Raw genomic sequence first — 15,015 nt, 5'->3', positions numbered from 1 at the left:
GGACTCTCATTGGAATAGTCGTCTTTCTTTGTAACAACTCCAAGAGCAGAGTCATATTTGTTGTTTTGTCCCTGTCATCTGAAAGTGATGCATTTAGGCCTTTACATATGTGTGTTTCCCAATTTTAAATATTGTATCAGGTGAGGTAGGTAGGTAGCCATTTCTAGTGGAAAATGCTCTCTTTTTGAAAACAATGTGTAGAAAAGGTCAATGAGTGTTACGCCTCTGAGAAGTTTGAGTTGATTGTGTTAACTTCTACTCTCCATTTAGCAATCCCTGCTTTTTGATTGGCTGTGCAATTGGCCAGAAAGTTGACCTAAAAGGACTCTGGTTCTCGAGTCTGTTTTTGGAGTTAACAGCAGGCCTCTAAGCTTGTTCCAGCAGGCACTTTAAGAAGACTCATTCCTCTGACCACTGAGTTCATCCTATTCACAGCTTGATGAATGTGTCAGGAAGTTTAATTACAGTTTGTATTCTTAATATCACCTCCATGTTTGATGATATTACCTCAGGGTGTGATCTGATTATAAACTGCTTTGATACGTGATGAAATGTTACTTCTCCGACGAGGCCGATGGGTAACAAGCGTTCCCATAAGACAGCTCATTGATCACGGTGTTAACTTTATGACTGAACCAATTCCAGGCAGTTGCAATTCAGAAAAGGCTTGGAGGAACATAGAGCTGCCAGGCTGTCTGTCACATGTCCAACATTCTTGGCCAGCAGAAAAGTGATAGACAGACAGCTGGTCCATAGCTTGTCAAACATGTTATCATTATGGATTTTTGCCTCTTTTTTTTTTTTTTTTTTTTTTTTTTTTTGCCAGTATAGTAATGTTACTGGTGTAATAAAAGTGTTGTATGTGGACAAAGATGTTTGGTTTTTTTTGTTTTTCAGTGTTGAAGAAGGAAGACAAACCACCCACTTGTTTATTTCTGCAAGACTGACAGCTTGTCTTGTCATTCTGACATTTTTGGTTTGTCTTCAACGCACTGCATGATTTCAGTTTTTAATATAGTCCTGTTTTATGTTCAGGGTCCTTTTGTTTAACTCTAATCAAATCGAGAACTATGCTGAAGCTATTTTAAGACATTTTCCACTGGGAGTCAGATGAAAACTTTTTCAGAGGCAAGATGTGTTGACAGTGGTAGAGCCAGCTATCAAATGGGTATGCTGCCATTAAAATATGTGTATGTGTTTATACACGTTACAGTAGAGCTCTCTTCTTTGCGCACGAAGCTAGTGCTCGCAGCTGAAAGTGCCGCAGCCTGACTCGGGTCATAGATCAGCACAGATACAGTCTGACAGCTGGAGTTTTGTGGGCCGGCGCCTTTTCTTTGATGTGTCATTGTTGTGGGTTGAACATGATGGGCCTTGTCTTCTGCCAGCTCATCTCGAACCACTCTTCTTTATCTCAAAGCCTCATGCTGGGAACGGCTGAATAAAAACAACAAATTATTCAGCTGCAGAAACCAAGAGCTGATGAGAGAAGTATTATGCCTGTGATGTCGCCTTTGTCAGGATACACAATGTATAAATAAGAGAATACCAATTGTTTTTGCCATCGTCTTGGAAAGAGAGACTGGTTTGAAAGTGTCTTTCTAGTTGTAATGACAGCAGACACGTAACCTTGGATGAATGTAATTGTTTGCCTGTGTTGCTGGCATTTTAATGCTGGAGGTGGGAGACAGTTAAAGACCTTGAAGGACTAAAAAGTGTGTTAAAGCCTTAATAGGATAAAACCATCTATGTCTTTCATAGACAGCGAAGACATTGCACGCATAAACACACACACCAATGTTCAGTTTACTTTTTTACAAACATTTACCCGACCACTTTATTGTCCCTGGAAAGTACACGCACACATTCATGCACACATCCATCACCTGTCTGTACAGTGCAAGTGTGATATGATGATGGATGGTTGGATGTTTCGACAGTGCAGAGGATGCCGGTACACTTTGAACCCATGTTCCCGGAGGGCTTTGCTGTTTTTTGCCTCAGGTGATACCGCCATCCTGAGGGTTAATTGTCAGAGTCAGTCAGCATTAAAAAGCCTCATAAAAGTTACACGTGTAAATGTGCAGTTATGGCTCAGCTGTAAAATGACATCCCAAACGACATGGAAGTGCAACAGAGCACCACCATATCTATTCTGCTGGGAATAATCTGCATTGATCGTGTTTGCTCGGGCCAGCAATTCATGTTAAGCACAGGTTTTTAAAGAGAAACAGCCCAGTTTTATCCTGTAATTTTGGGCATTTTAACGCAGAAAGCTGGAGGCCGTTTAGAGCAGACCTTTTGGGGGAACTGCAGGTTTTGGCACCTCAACAGCGGCTTGTAATTTTCAGCCCTGGAGGTTGCCACTTGGTTAAGGTATGCCTTCCTTTTTATTCTCTGTTTTTAATTTTCATCACACTGTTTTTCTCATGAAGTGCAGCAGTTGTCTCCGGGTGGTGAGGTGTGAAGGTCATTCTGACAGTGTACCCCCTCCCCCCACACCTGTCCTGGGAAAACACAGTACCCATCCTATGCCAGTGTAGACTACAGTGTCACCCTGCAGGTGCTAGCCAGCAACCAGTGTGACCTCAAACAAGGCTGTGGTTGCGCGCCGCTTGGCACTGCCCTTTTCCACCCTTATACAGGCTTTTCTTCTCCTGGTGCTGCCATATGTTTTGCCATTGACTGTCATACATAGAGGTCAAAGGTGAGAGATGCCCAGCGGTATCATTTCAGCAGAGTGCACCACCCCATCGGGGAATTGGTCACATGGTCATACTTCTGTATCATGGTGTAGCATATTATTTTGACAGGAAGTTTGTTTTGGCTTTCAGATTCACAGCATGATTTCTTAATATTTGACTCTTTAGCCTTATCTGTCTAGTAAAGCCAATCCTCAAGCTATTTCTTCCTAAGTTTTTTGCCCATTTTACATTTAAAGTAGATTTTTAAGCAGATTCTGTTGAATGTCAGTCAGAGTCTGTCTCAGCAGTTACTAACTTTTTTTTGTTGTCACTTCCCTCTTACGAAGACATTATTTAGCAGTTAAACCTCGCACAGTCAGGGGTGACGGAGTGCTACTACAGATACGGAGGTAGCGTTTCCTGGTAAATTAACCCTCCTTGGTGCTTTATCTTTCCGCTTCCTCTCTGTGGAAGAAAATAGGACGATCATGGTGGCCTATGGAGAGAAAAATGGAAAAGCTCCATGGAATCCTGGGGAGAAGGGGACACTTATTATTGTCAAACACAGAAATAACAATTTCTATAATAACGGGGAAAAAAACATTGGTGTGTTGCTCTGTTATTTCAAACATTGTGAGAATAAATACAATTGTTGATGGATGTCCAAGACCTTTGGCCTCCGTGCAGCTAGCATGTGATGTTTGGGAATTTCAGCTGTGTTTAACATTCCCTAAGGCTTGTGGCTTTGTGCTGTAGCAGTTATGGCAGATATGTCAAACTACTCCATGTGATAGCTATAGAGAAGAAACAGGAGGATTTATTTGATCCAGATTATACGGCAAATAGTGACTGCACGGTATTAGAGGCGCTGTCCGGTTATGTAATTTCTTCATTTTATCTACATATTGTTTCTCAGCTGTATTTTGTTACACTTAAGCCTTGGCTGTCCAAGTAAATGTTTGACAGCATTAGTTACTGTTCCTCAAACTGAAGTTCTAAGGGATCACCAACTCTTACACTCTTGGTTACCACTTTCCCACAATTATTTTTTAAATGTAAAATTTTATTTTAAAATAAATAAATGGCTAGAAATAATGTGAATGCTAGTATTGATATAGAATATGTCATTTTGTGGGCTGATGTAGAAAATGACTTTCTGAATTCAGTTGCATTATCTCTGAAAATCGTAGACTGTTCCCACTGTGACCTACAGGGAATCTATGCGAAGGGAAAAACATATCTGCGCATCTAGCCACACTGCAGAACTCTTCACACAAGGTCCTTTAGCAAAATAGCAGTCCATGCATTTAAATAGGAATATTATTATAATGACAGACTGTCACATTATGTGTGTATGTGTGTGTACGCCTGAGTGTCACACCAGGTTTTGCAGAGGGGAGTTTAGGCCGTAAAGCATGTCTACAGTCTGACAGGTTCGAGACTTCTAGTGGAGACATGCCTGAACAATTGACCTCATGGCTTGGTCTTCTTGTTAATGCCTGAGAATTTATTATCAACCAGCTTAGGCCTTGGGGGTACTAGTGATTAAATTTATGAGTCTAGCAGGACAAAAATCACAGTGGCAGTATATTTATTCTCTCCTTTTTTTTGTTCCTGTAAGTAAAAATGCTGCAGTTTGCAGTGACAGTTTCGGGGGGGAACTGGGTATGAGATGAACTGCAAAAGAGATTCGAGTTTGGACTGTTTCATTGTTATGAGTCAGTCATGCTGTATCTTACCTAGAAACAGGTGACATAACCATGATGATTTGTTGGGTGTTTAACAAATGGCATTCAATAGATGTTTTGGTGCTGTTATAAATGTAAGTTTGAAGAGTTTAAGTAGCAGTCAGGTGCTGCTAATCAAAAGCAACTGATCATCAGTGAGCGTGATTGCAGCGTAAAAGCAGAGGTTTTGGCAGTTTCTGATCTGGAGCACTCAGGTGTGTGTTAACAAAATGCTGCAATCTTCACTGAAGTGGATATCTGAGCAATTTCACCCCAAGCTCAGACTGTGCAATGAAAGAAATTGCTAAAGACCAATGAGCTACATCTCAGACTCTACAGGCCTCAGTTAGCATGCTAAATGTTAAAGTTCAAGACAGTGCAATTAGAAAAAGACTGAACAAGTATGGATTGTTTGGAAAGATTGCCACAACAAAGCCTCTTCTCTCTTAAAAAAAGAGCATGGTCACATCTTGAGTTTCATCTGACTAAACCACAAGACTCCTGGAGCAATGTCTTTTGACAAAGGAAAAGAGCAAGCAGAGCATATCAACAGTAACTGTTAAACACAGTAGTGTTAATAAGTGTTGTAGTGATAATTTGGTGATTATCACTCCTTATCAAGCCGCAGGACCTGGCCAGCTTCCAGTCATTGAGCTGATAAATTCCTCTAGGTAAACATTGCATACCAAAGAGTCAAAAAAAACACAGGACCTATGCAATGCTATTGTGAGGCCATCTGTCAAACAGCTAAAGCTTAGCCAAAACTAGCTTATGCAACACGACGATGATCTCAAGTACAGCAGCAAATCAATGACAATTTTTTTTTTTTTTTTTTTTTAAACGAATGGCCTATCAATTTCAGACATGAACCCAATTAAAACACTGTGGTCCGTAAAGGTTATGAATGTCTGCAAACCTCAATGAACTGATCCAACGTTGTAAAGAAGGAACGGACAAAATTCTTCCACAACAATGTGAGAGACTGAGAAAGTCATACAGTAAATGACTATTTCAAGTTTTTGGTGATTAAAGTGATTTTGCAAGCTATTGAGTAATGAGGCGGACTTTCACAGGACTCTGGGGGATGTAAATATTTGAAGCGGTAAGAGGATAGATGTCTTAAGTAACTAACAGTTAATAGTGAACACTCCCTGCTCATGTTTTACATCTATCTCAACACTTTTTATCAACATCTTTTGAAGTGCAGTGAAAGGGCCACAGTGGCTTGCAAAAGTATTCGGTCCCCTTGAACTGTTCCGGACAAAGCGGATGAAAATGGATGGATGGATGGATGGATAGCCACAAACATGAATCAATTTTATTGGAATTCCACGTGAAAGACCAATACAAAGTGGTGTACACGTGAGAAGTGGAACGAAAATCATACATGATTCCAAACATTTTTTACAAATAAATAACTGAAATGTGGGGTGTGCGTAATTATTCAGCCCCCTGAGTCAATATTTTGTAGAACCACCTTTTGCTGCAATTACAGCTGCCAGTCTTTTAGGGTGTGTCTCTACTAGCTTTGCACATCTAGAGACTGAAATCCTTGCCCATTCTTCTTTGCAAAACAGCTCCAGCTCAGTCAGATTAGATGGACAGCATTTGTGAACAGCAGTTTTCAGATCTTGCCACAGATTCTCGATTGGATTTAGATCTGGACTTTGACTGGGCCAGTCTAACACATGGATATGTTTTGTTTTAAACCATTCCATTGTTGCCCTGGCTTTATGTTTAGGGTCGTTGTCCTGCTGGAAGGTGAACCTCCGCCCCAGTCTCAAGTCTTTTGCAGACTCCTAGAGGTTTTCCATGATTGCCCTGTGTTTGGCTCCATCCATCTTCCCATCAACTCTGACCAGCTTCCCTGTCCCTGCTGAAGAGAAGCACCCCCAGAGCATGATGCTGCCACCACCATATTTGACAGTGGGGATGGTGTGTTCAGAGTGAAGTGCAGTGTTAGTTTTCCGCCACACATAGCGTTTTGCATTTTGGCCAAAAAGTTCCATTTTGGTCTCATCTGACCAGAGCACCTTCTTCCACATGTTTGCTGTGTCCCCCACATGGCTTGTGGCAAACTGCAAACGGGACTTCTTATGGTTTTCTGTTAACAGTGGCTTTCTTCTTGCCACTCTTCCATAAAGGCCAACTTTGTGCAGTGCACAACTGATAGTTGTCCTATGGACAGATTCCCCCACCTGAGCTGTAGATCTCTGCAGCTCGTCCAGGAGTCACCATGGGCCTCTTGGCTGCATTTCTGATCAGCGCTCTCCTTGTTCGGCCTGCGAGTTTAGGTGGACGGCCTTGTCTTGGTAGGTTTACAGTTGTGCCATACTCCTTCCATTTCTTTTTTCTTTTTTTTTTTTTTCTTTTTTTTTTTTCTTTGGCCTGTCCCGTTTGGCTCTTTTGCCATCAGAATTGTTGTCTAAAGGCAAAGAAAGATGCCCAACGGATTTACTTTACCAAACTGACCATCCCAGCCTTGCCGTAATGGTCCATTTGATTCACCTTTTATTGTTTATTTTATTTTCACTTACTGAATACGGGACAGACTTGACTGGGGGAAAGAAGGGGAGAAAGAAAGAGGGAAAGAGAAACAGCTGAGAAGAGGGACGGGGGAGAAGGGCAAAAAACAAAAACCAACAGAACGGGCAGAGAAAAAAAAATGCATATATCAATCACCTGGATCACCTGCTGAGAAAGAAAAAAGAAAGCAAGCAGAAGAGAACAAGAGTAATAGAATAAACAACATCACAATGATATATGGGAATATGACAGTAAATACTAAATGTTAAACATTATTGTGCAGCACATAAGATCAACAGAACACAGTGTGCTTTGAGGTAGGAGCCAAAAAGGGTGTAGTTTGTGGGTGTGATCACCCGCGTGTACACCTGTGAGCATGGACGCGCTTGTTTTTTTTAAAAGGTTCCTTCATGTAATGATCTGCTAGAGGGTGTGGGGGGGCCACAGCCCCGTCCTCCAGGGCGTGAAGCAGGTGTGGAGGAGATCAAAACTCCAGACATCCAGAGGCCCCCAGAACACAAGAGACCAAGGAAGACCAACAGAGGGGCAGCTGCGCCACTGTCCCGGAAAGAGCTGAGGAGAGTCCCAGATGAGGGCTCACTCAGCAGCCGCGGAGCAGAAGCCAGGGGGAGTTGCAGTGACGCGCCCGTGAGCTCCGCCGGCAGCCAGCTGCGCCTGAGTGACCGAGCCCCAGGCCGAGAGGCCGGGGGCACCCCACCTCCGAAGTGGCCCGAGCGAGCCCCAGGCTCCAGGCCCCGATAAGCGGCCGCCAAGGAGTGAGCCGGTGTGTACCTGGACGCCCATCCCCGGACACAAAGAACCACCAACGCACCGATGTCTGAGGGGGTCCGCCACTGGCAGGGGAAGTGGTGGTAGGGGGAGATAGGCCTCCAAACCTTGGAGGGCCTGAGATGTCCCCAGAGATGTCCAAACCTCCCTCCACCCGCTCATCTGAATGATGGCTTGAACAGTGCTCCGTGGGATGTTCAAGGCTTGGGAAATCTTTTTGTAGCCTAAGCCTGCTTTAAATTTCTCAATAACTTTATCCCTGACCTGTCTGGTGTGTTCTTGGGACTTTATGGTGCCTCTGAGGCCGTCACAGAGCAGCTGTATTTGTACTGACATTAGATTACACACAGGTGCACTCTATTTAGTTATTAGCACTCATTAGGCAATGTCTATGGGCAACTGACTGCACTCAGACCAAAGGGGGCTGAATAATTATGCACACCCCACTTTTCAGTTATTTATTTGTAAAAAAAATGTTTGGAATCCTGTATGATTTTCATTCCACTTCTCACGTGTACACCACTTTGTGTTGGTCTTTCAGGTGAAATTCCAATAAAATTGATTCATGTTTGTGGCTGCAATGTGACAAAATGTGGGAAAGTTCAAGGGGGCCGAATACTTTTGCAAGCCACTGTATGTAGGTCACTCGATCACTTACATGGGAAATGCTCACTGACACTTGAAGCTTACATATCTATCCATCAATCTATCCAGGTTGGATTCACAGGGGGGCTGGAGTCTATCCGAAAAGTTATGGTGCGATAGGTGGGATACACCCTGGAAAGGGTCATCAGTCTATCGCAGGGCTAACTCGGAGAGAGCAGCACATAAGCGCACCACCGTGCTTCCCAAAACCATGTTAATTTTCTTTGCTTAAGGCTTAGATTAGATTAAACTGCTCGAAGTTTGATACATGATAGAAAAAAAGATCCAAAAATTAACACTGAATTAGTTTGTCAGTTTTTGGTTTCTTCTAAAATAAAATCAGAAGATAATTATATTTGGTTTAAAAAATATGTTTAAAAATTGTTTCCTGTGAGAGAGAGTTTGAAAACCACAACTGTACCGTGGGCTGAGCCAGCGCCAACTGTAATTCAGCGTAAACCTCCAGCTCCAGCCAGCAGGCTGTAGAGAACATTTCAGTGCACGGGGAGTAATAACTTGTGTGTTATTGCAAACAGGAGGCTGTATTTCTCCTAGTGATCAGTCTTGCTGAGGGCAGCTCATAGAGTAGCAAAAAAGAGTATGAAAAATAAATGAAAGGTTTTCCTTGAATATGAGCCTTCCCACACTGACAGCATTAAATTGTTAGCTGCTGTAACTGAGCAAACGCCTCAAGCAATTTACCTCCGCAGAGTGCAAAAGAATGTCTTTTTTCCCCCTCTCATTCACTTTGTTAAGCAGATCACAGAAGCTCACAACGCGTCATTTGGCTGCCAGAGTAGATCTGGTGACATCTGCATGTCTGTAAAATGAAAACAGCGATACCTCATTAAATATTTGATACTGGCTCGCACTGTGCTTGGCCCGCTTCGACACTTCACTCAAATCCGTTCCAAGCACTTACAAAATGTGGTGAGTGTTTTGCTTGTCAGCTGTCCCACGCCTTGAGGTGGGACCCAGACCAGATGGGTACAGTAACGGCGAACTGAGCTGTAATACTGAACTGCTGCTGAACCCCTGTTCGCAGTGTAGTTCCTCGTCGCGACTATATTGACACACCTGACTTAAGAGTAATTGCTGCAGTTTACTTAAATCAATTAGTAATCCCAAGCATCATTAGCTGCTTATACTTTGCACCGGGCGATATCTCTCATTCAAATCACAGTGCTGATTCCTAACTCTGTAATGACTGGTTAAAAGTCTTAATGATGCAATATGGTGATTAAATGACTTAGAGGATGGTGGTTTTGGAGTATTTGTACTGAAATACAATGTTTCCTCTGTTTCTTCCATGCACTTTCTGTGGACCCTGCCTGTAATGACTTCTTCCATTGCTTTCAGGTAAGAGTAATTCCCTGAATCCCCTGCGCTGGCTTTTATAATACATTCAGACAGATGTGCAACTACAGCAAAAGTGTGGACATCATTGTTTTTATTATACCTTTGTTATCACGTTGCATGTGCTCTAACACTGTCTCATTTTGTTCTTGTCTGCTGATTCTGCCACAATGCAACTAACCTAATTCAGTGAACCTAATTTTGTCATAGTTTAGTTTGCTTCACTGCCTGTGGGAGTCCAGTAAAAGAAACACACGGATGTTTCTGGTGAATTTCACCGAACAGCTCACTGAACCGTGAAACAAAATGACTTCCTAGAATGTTTTTTTTTTTCTTTTCTCCCTTTTTTTTCATTTCGCTATGTGTCCACCTCTCTAATTCTCCACACATTTAGTCAAATAAGATGAAAGGGGAATTTAATAAAGTATCGCAGACACATGTAACTGGATAGACAAAGGCCTTCGGAAAGAAGCTCCACAGGAAAAAAAAAAAAAAAAGACCCCAACAAGGTCACCCCATTCTTCTTCTGAGCACCCATTGAGCAGTTGAGAATAGGAACAGGAGAAGTGTGCGTGAGACAAGATAACACACAAGAATGGCATAGCGTAATTGAGATATCAATCAAGGAGGTTATTTCAGGGGTAATTGCTGAGGTCCTTTGGTTTGTGTTTGTGTGAGTGTGTGTGAGAGTGAGAGAGAGCAGATTCAGTGGTGGAGGGGAAAAACCAGTGGATAGTCTTTATAATCCATCATTCATCTTGGTAGAATAGTCTGTATATTTATTCCTGTTTTTCTCTGCTTATTTTTTTCATGTTCCAAGGTTGAGAGATTTTTCGCATTAACAAAATAAATAAATAAATCTGCTTCCTGTTTACTCTTAGAATAATAGCTTAGTTTTTGTTATGGCTACGAGAGTCTCTAGGCCTAGTTTTATATTTTTATTTATTTATTTGTTTAGTTTTAATCCACAAGTCTGAGAGAGGTCATTTAAGAAATGCGTGCACTTATTTTTGGTCTATCTGTAGTCTGACGGATGACAGTAGATGACAAATAAAATTTGCTTGTGGGTTGCACTTGTCATGCTTTGCTAATATAGATGCATGTCTTTTCTCTAACTGGCACCTTATTTTGAAATGGAGCTCTTCTGTGACATTCATACAGTACTTTATGTTTATGCATGTGGAATGTTTCATTTTATTAAATGCCAATCCGCTCTTGCATTTGTATGGATGGCCATTTGAGACTTTTTGAGAGGCATCGAGCTTTGTTTTAAGGGCATCACAGTGCTCATGAATATTCCATTTCCTCATGAGATTACTTCCTGTAATAACACTGCTGCTCGGCTCCTCAAGGACATACCACTACAGAAGCTACAGCCTCTGCTTCGGGCACACACACTTGTACACACTTTTTTTCTTAAAAATGCCACCGGCTTTCCTTGCATACATCCCCCATGTAAAACACACACACACACACACACACACACACACACACACACACACACACACACACACACACACACATCCAGGTAGATTATGTCTATCTTGGCATATGAATGTTCATTTTTAATTTGCCATTTTCTGCACAAGTGCTCTCTGATAATACTCCCTGCATGGTTAAGTTTGAGAATAAGCTTTTATAATATATACTATATTACGTGATTATTTATAATATCAGTGACATAGTTGCTCAAGTATGGTGAAGAAAGCAAAAGTACGCAGGCTCTCAGCAACCTTGCTTTTACATAGGAATATAACCCGAATACAACCAGTAGGAAACCATTTGAGTTGAGTTTTGCAATTGCAAAGAAAATGCATCACAGATAAGTCGCAGTCGTCAAAGCAGACTGGCTTCGATTGATTGCAACATGTATGCAATTTTATAAATCTGCAATTCATAAATTAGAAGGAGGTTATTTGCAAACTGATCTGTCGGCGAATGAGTATGGTCACTCTGAATTGGAAACTGGTTGTCCCCCATCAGATGACCATGCCGTTGAAAGTGGTTTCTGCAGGTACTTGCAACTATTCAGTTGGTCGTTGCAGCTACTTGCAATCTGTCTTTTAGTAAATTAATTCAATGCAGTCACCAGTCAAATACTGTTTTTGGTGAGTTTTTGTTGTTGTTGTTTTCCCCTCTTTTCCTGGATGCAAGAAGGTTGCCGTCCTAATTTTACTCTGTGACTGAGCCATAATCCACAGACACAAAAGGGTGGGGGGTGTTGGTTTACTAAGTATTATGTATTTCACAAACTTATTAGCTTATCTTGAAGACACCACTTGATTCCTTTTGATCAGAGATGGAAAATGTAAAGTAAAATCTCCAGCGTTATTCCAACGTTGAAGTTTATCGGTATTTTTGGAGGAGCAAAGGAAAGCGCTAATTTTTCTTTTTGCTAGATGTTGTCAAAAGTAGCTTTACAAAAATGGAAGTACAAAGCTGTGCAAACGCCACACAGAAAGATCCCAACCAGATGGAGTCAAACTTGGGACCTTATTGCTGTGAAGGAACCACCGTGCTACCCTAAAATTGCAAAACTGGCTGTACATTGGAGCCATGTGGATAGATCAAAATATCGATACCAGTGCTGTTGTTGGTATCAGATTGCTACTAGCGTGACTGGAACAGTTTCTGTCCTGTAAACTCAGTATGTAGCCCACTGAATTGTGTTAAATTAAGAATTCTTTTGTAACCGAAAAGAAAATACTCAAACATGCACTATGAAAAATATCAGAACCTTCTTTTGTCTGTTATTTATACCCTATAGCACATTTAAACTGCAGAAGTTGGTCCTTCAGAGACGGGCACAATTAATACTCTGCCCCCCAAATACCCAAGTTTAGAGCACATGAAAGCTGAAAGGTGTGTTTTGTTGTGTTAACTAATTATTGTGGAAACTAAAATTACAGTGATTTAGAGGTCATTAAAATGTGCTCTGGAAAGTGATGATTCATCCCATAAGTAATGACACACTGCCTACATAAGCTCTCTTACATAAGCTGCCTTATTAAGTTAAAAGTATTGGTATCAATATTAATGTCAATATAGTGGCCCTGTATTTACTTTGTGTAGCGCAGCACAAGGGCCTACTGCTGAAAAGTTAAGCTTTTTTATAATGCTACTGGTTTTATATCACACAAGATGGTAACTTTGGAGCATTGTTTAGGTCTTTGAAATTTTTGAAAGAATGTCTTTGTCTAATCTGTCTGCTAGCAAAGTCAGTGTAGAGACATGGACTGTTTTCCTCTCTGGTCATCACATCTGTCCTTGAGCACTGCAAAATTGGATTCTTTCCAGTTATTATTTTGGTGTGTCTTAAAAGTTAACACAAAAAGATGGATAACCTACAGGAGACACAACTACAGATGAATAAGAGAAAAATGTGTTCTTTAATATTTGTTCTTTAACATCTGCAGCATATGGGAGGGTGTTTGCTGCAGATATTACATTTTTGGTAAATCTAAAAGTGAAAGTCCAAGACCAGGTTTTTACTTCTCTTTATTTTATTTAATCAATACCATTTTATCTTTGGCATTTTGGTATCTTCTTCCAAATCCATTTCTCATTACCCTTAAAATCCCATTCTCTGCCACTCCTTTGAAAGCAGCCATGTTATTAATGACACACAACTTCACTATCAACCCTTCATTGGCAAAACCTTGTGCATGTTCACACCATTCAGCGATCACTTGACAGACATGCGAAACATCCAATTATTGGCTACCAGCAAACAATTATTCGCATTATTTGCCCAATCATCACCGAAGACCGGCAATTAATCTTGGCTCCAGCCAGCCATGAAACAGACATGATGGGCACATTAGAAGAGCAGTCCAGGGTGGTGATGTGGTGAAGGAGGAGGATGTTTGAGCATGTTGTCAACAGGCCTGAGATGTGGATGACAAATGGCCAGTGCTGGTTTCTCATCAAACTGATGTCTGTGTTATTCGTGGCTCAGTGTTTGATTAGATAATGCAGTTTCAAAAGAGAGCAAAAAGATTAAAGGCACCTTTTATGTGGAATTAGACACCCCCACCCCCAGAATCAGCATATTGATCAGGGGGTTATCAATCAATCAATCTATATATTGGTTAGTCACCATCAACGGCCTTGATCTGTGATTGCTTTCATCCTTGAACATGTCAAGATTTTATTTTCCGTGTGTGCCCCAGTTTCTTCTTTCTTTGATCGCTATCTCTTTGTACCATAGCAAAGAACCATCAAAGTTCAGCACCTGTACTGTGTTTAATGTGATTTACTGAGATTTACTGAATAAAGACAACACCAGTCAGCTAGCTGGAGGTTGTAGTTAACAATCTGCTTCAGATTCTTTGGAAAAATTGGCTTTAAGTTTGATCTTTAATTTGGGATTTTTTGTCCTCTTTGAAATAAGTCTCTTTTTTTCTTGCATTGTCTTACTATGTATTCCGTTTTAATTAAATATGTTTATGAGTACAGCCCTTTCTCATTCATGAATGAGAGGAAAGGGAAACATTAAAAAAAATAGCTGTGCTGTTTCATAAATTGCTTGCTGCCTATGGGACATGAAAAAGACTTTGACTAGGCTGGCTGATGCTGACATAAAAGCTGTCTGGTGCTTTTGAAGGCGCAAGCCTTTGAGAACTGACGCTCTGAATCTGCACTTTGTCTGAGCTACTGGAACTGTGCTGCTGCTGCTGGGGACCAAATACAAGGCAATATTTAATCAAATGGAATTGAAAAATACAGTTCTGTCCACTGAGATGTTGTTAGATTGACAAGTATTTATCAAAATTCCCATTATTGAATGTCTCTCAAAGTGTGTTTCAGGCTTTTCTGTCGAGAACGCTCACATGTACATTCGCACGTAGGCTAATGCCTGGTATAGAAGGAATTGCTGCATTAAAGACTAACAGCTTGCCTATTAAATGCAATTCCGGTGTATTTTTAAAGAGAGAGAGACATGCAAGCTGGCGGAAAAGTGAGACGGAGACACAGAGGGCAAGAAAGGAAAATCACAGATAGTCATCATTATCTAGCTCCAGTCCACCCAGCAGTGGAGCAGATCAATACAGTGTACCCAGCATGGCTCTGCAGTGGAACCAGCTCCACAAAACCTCTCATTACTGCCCACACTCTCATTACTACACACACAAACCCACACACTTTCAGTCACAGGGCTGCAAGTGCATGCACACACATGCACTGTTCGCACTTGCGAACATGCCTATGCATATTGTGTTTATGTGTCACTCTTAGGCAGTCCTTCAGCAAACGTTGCCCACACATTACACATCTGAATAAACATG

General features: G+C 41.4%; 1 protein-coding gene across 3 annotated transcripts in view; it reads left to right on the top strand.

Annotated features, from left to right (window-relative positions):
- Nucleotides 1-15,015, top strand: part of sash1a (SAM and SH3 domain containing 1a) — a 201,308-nt gene that overhangs the window by 101,795 nt on the left and 84,498 nt on the right. The window lies entirely within an intron of this gene.

The sequence above is a fragment of the Copadichromis virginalis genome, linkage group LG15 (assembly GCF_057382275.1).
Source record: "Copadichromis virginalis isolate Kocher_CV1m ecotype Utaka linkage group LG15, C_Virginalis_male_GT1.1, whole genome shotgun sequence".
Lineage (NCBI taxonomy): Eukaryota > Metazoa > Chordata > Actinopteri > Cichliformes > Cichlidae > Copadichromis > Copadichromis virginalis.
This window is presented reverse-complemented; position numbering and strand designations above follow the sequence as displayed.